This window comes from Rhyacophila brunnea, unplaced genomic scaffold (genome assembly GCF_057557595.1).
Source record: "Rhyacophila brunnea isolate RB1 unplaced genomic scaffold, BYU_Rbru_1.0 scaffold_1, whole genome shotgun sequence".
NCBI lineage: Eukaryota > Metazoa > Arthropoda > Insecta > Trichoptera > Rhyacophilidae > Rhyacophila > Rhyacophila brunnea.
The window spans coordinates 61,926,649-61,931,177 of NW_028232751.1; the positions used below are offsets into that span (position 1 = coordinate 61,926,649).

Genomic DNA, 4,529 nt, shown 5'->3' on the forward strand with positions numbered 1-4,529 from the left:
TGTAAATCTGTTGACAAGATTTTTTAACCTCTCATCACCAAAGCAGTGCTATAGGCCTTGGTCTCTCGCGTCTGTCGTCTGCAGTTTACTGCCAATCTCTGATACCAAACTACTGTAGCCCGTATCTTCCGACATATAAACGCGATCATCGCTGCAATGAGGTTTGCTACAAATTCTTGCTTGGCGTCAATCCAGTAGAACCAGTCACACATTATCACGTATCTTCTTCCATTAAACTCTATATGAAAATAAAAAAATATCCATTTGTCCGTAAACCGTGGCGTAAAAGAACAAGTGCTTTCAATATTGTTCTAGGATGATTCCAGACAATAGTTTGTTAAATCAATAAATCATTATCTTGAATGGCATGCACTAGGACTAGAGCATGCGGAGTTAATAATCCAGGACTTCCATGACCACTTCTTAGTTAGAGCATATGGAGACCACACGGTGCTTCCAGAATCCCATAACTCCGCCGTACCTATATATTGTATACCTTGTGGGTATTTACTAAATAATATTTAGTGGTATTTATTTATTTAGATATTTATCACAGTTAAGGGTCGATTGACCGGTCAAAATGGGCATATTGTTTTAATCTTAAAAAATAAATACGATGGAAAAAAGAAACTAAAAGCGCAATGCATAACCGTTAACGTTAAGGCTTCGGCCACATAGGTAGGTGCTTTGCTAGTGCTAAGCTAGGTGATATACTTGTCTACTAAAAACAACACTGCCACATTGCACGCTACGTGCTTAGGTACAAATTCATTTGACATTTGGAGCGCTCAACTCAACAACGATATGTCACTCTCAAAACTAACCAGAAAGCTACTTCTCACAGAGAATTTAAGTTTAAAATTTCGAAAGTATCAAGTTCGAATTTTTCGGGTGCATACTGTCAATTATTCATCCCATGCGTCATTATTCATAACCTCAAAATATACGGTGTTTGACGTTTGTCATACTGAAGAAACATCCGCCATCTTGCAAAATCACTAGGTGACACAATAAAAATTACCAACACGTTTTTTCGCCGGGAGACTCACGAGGTGACTAATAATCACGTAGCGAGGCGCGAAGCCGTGGCCATTGCGATAGTATAGTGTGCGTCCGTTCGCTAGGATATGTCACCTAGCACGTTACATGTTCTTTCTCTCTTCCACTTATGTGTTATAATAAGAATTATATATATTTTTCTTATTGAACTTAGTACGTCGAAATCGACCCCTTAGAGTTATGTGCCTATCTTAAGGACTTACGCGCCTTAGTATGGTTCTGCATAGCGCGCTGTAAAGTTACAACCAATAATAATTTAAGCTTGAAACACCAAAACGTTTTTTACTAAAGATATAAAATAGGAAATAGATGCCTTATTTATATATTGAAAAGTGAAATTTAATATTACAACTTAAAATAAGTTTACCTAACTCCGTAGGTACTTATTTAAAATAGTATATTTTATTTATATTAAGTATGTAGTTACCTATACCTACTCGATGTAGATTGTATATTACTACTGATAACATAGGTACCTATATGGTATCAGTCTGCTAATGTGATTTTGTTGTAAATCACTTAATCGATAAAACTTTTTTATCGCTGCATTTTGATTTTAAAATGCAGATAATGCCATGTTGTACTCGGTAATAATTTATAAATTTTATGTTTATAATTTAACATAGGTAGGTACATTATGATATTTAATTTTAACAAATTCACTATGTACCTACAGCATTGGTGCACTTGTATTTTTTTCCGTCGGTAGGAATTTTATTTGCAATACTAAATAAGAGTCATTACTGACTTTAGGTATGTAATTTAAATTTTGATAAACATTTTGTTACATAGCTAAATCCAATCATTGATTCTATTCTATACACAAGGCGGCTATCTGCGGCTATCGATGGTAGTTTGTCATATATATAAAAATGATCCATATTACTCTAACAACGGCAGTGACGTCCCTAGACAAAATGCCGCCTCATTCTTTATACAGTATTTTTATCATGCTTCCATGACTCCAATGTCTAAGAAATATGCTGTTTTGAAAACTTACTTATTCGAAAATTTGGTCGTGTCGTTTCTGGTCACCAAGGACACCGAAGGGCAACGGAAGAAACTAGACATCGCGAACCCAACAAAAAAATTACAATCCTGTCGAACCTTCTATGTTAATTAATACATTGTGTTTCCAACCAGTAAGCAAAATTTTTAATGGAAAGATATTTTCGTTATTACTAAATTTAGGTGTCTATTTCTCCCCGATTTGCCGCCCTTCGAGTAACTGCCGCCCCTAAGCGACGCTCAATCTGCCTTCCCCCACGTCACTGAACCACGGAGCCTAAATAATATATTAAAAAAAATACTTGAAAAACAACGGTTATGGCTTATAATAAACCTACATAGTTACAAGCCATTTAGCATTTTAGGTTCACACTGAAGTTTGAATTTGTTAAGAATGAATGGTATTTTTTTTGTTAGGCTATACAATTATCTATACTCATTGACCATTTTTTCTAACAGGTAACTTCAAAACAGGTCAACAAATTTGGAGTTTATAAATTCTTGCTTTCTCAATGCGCCAATGTACAAATTATAATTTTGCTGTGCCTAGTAACTAATTCAAGCGCATTTAAAATGTTGTGGAAACTCATAATAATTATAGTTCAAACTATTTGGTTGATTCATTTTTCATGCAGGTGATGTTTAACTCAACGACTAACCTTTGTCCTCATTTAGTCCGTTAAATACGTCACACGATTTTAGTTATTTTAAACTCCCCACCATCACACGTCATAATAATATCTTTTACCCCCTTCTCCTGTCTAAATTAGCTCAAATATAAATTTCAATATACATAATACTTTAAATAATAATCAATATATACCGATCAACTATATGTCAAGCAGATTATTGTAGCTTGAATGTCATATTTTTAAGAATACAGCCCCTATTTTCCCGTTATATAGTACTTCAATGCTTCAGCGAATCTAACCTCATGCAGAAACGTAGCCAAAAACTAGTTCGCACATTAAATCATTGTCCGAAAGGTCAAATGCGTCGCATAATCAGTCGATAGCCTTACATGTAAACACAGGGTGCTCTTAATGTAAAATAACTGTTTCCAGAATATTAATATTTTCATCATGTATAACTTCACGGGTGCATGCTGACACAGAGATGTTATATGAGGTAACTACGTATTATTTCTTAGTACCATCTTCCACGGAAAATTGGCGATCAAAATGCGATTAGGAAAATTGTAGGAGGATTCAACCATATGGAAGCTCTACTTTTAGCACTAATTGAAACCGCTACGAAAATATGTATTCATTCTTTTAGCTAAAATTAGCAACACACCTACCTACCTAAAAATTATGAATGACATGGAAAACTGCATGTCGTAATTATTATATTCTAATTTTGTAATATTTTTATTTATTTAAATACTTATCATTTAAACATTAAAGTATCTAATACTACAAAAATGTTCATACATTATTTTATAATTGGTCATCCTAAATACATATTGAAAAAAGTTATATGCGAATGTCTGGTACTTTGACACGTTGAATTATTCGTGGATTAAAAAAATGACAGAAAATTATATACATATATACAATTCTTCCGACCATGTCCGATCCTAATAGGATCATATGGACCTCCACGGAGTGGAGGTTTGTATTGACAGATTTTGTTTTTACGAGAAATGGATGTCAGCCACTTGCTCAACCTATTAGGTCCATCTCTGACTCATACACAAATTGAAAAACAATATGTTTACTTGCCAGACCCAGGATTCGAACCTGGGACGCACCCATTTACAATATGTGCCTAATATTTATCTATTTAATGTAGACGTAATTAGATAGTAAAAAATATAATATATTGTATTTTTTCAATGTGTATTTGGACCCAAGAGTATGTACTTAATAGGTTGAGCAAGTAGCTAACACCCAAATCTCGTAAAAACAAAAAATCTGATAATACAAACTACATCCACTCTGTAAACGCTCATAGGTATTTATGATCTTCTTAGGATCGACCATGGTAAAAAATTTAGATAGGTCGTAGGTGGTTGGTAATTGGTAAAGCACATTGGCCGAAATCCGATGGATTCAAATTCAAGTCCTGTCCGGTGTCATATTTTCCCAAGATTTTTTTCTATTATGTATGTTTCTGAGGTATTTGCAAATGATGTATGTTAAACATTGTCTGACGACACGTATATAGCTCATATAATAAGCTTTAAAACTGAGCAAAACCGTTGTCACATTTTTTTAATATGCAGTGAATACTTTTATTATAAACTTATTTTATTAAATTAAGCCAGTAAAGTATTGCATTATCGTAATGAATTTATGGGTTGTCTTCACTTGCTCCGTTCATCGACATTTCGCGAGAATGGTCTGTTCACCGATCTCGAAATGTCGAAAAAAGAATGAGGAAGAAACACGGTGACAACAAAATCTATTACGATAATAAACAGCCATGAAATTCTATGTCTCAAACATTATATTATTATA

At 33.8% G+C, this 4,529-nt stretch overlaps 1 non-coding gene across 1 annotated transcript; it reads left to right on the top strand.

Annotated features, from left to right (window-relative positions):
* The first annotated feature begins 4,191 nt into the window (after window positions 1-4,191).
* On the top strand, window positions 4,192-4,266 carry LOC147080035 (small nucleolar RNA SNORD36). Its single transcript, XR_015070837.1, has one exon. It is a non-coding gene; the product is annotated as a small nucleolar RNA SNORD36 (small nucleolar RNA).
* The last annotated feature ends 263 nt before the right edge of the window (window positions 4,267-4,529 follow it).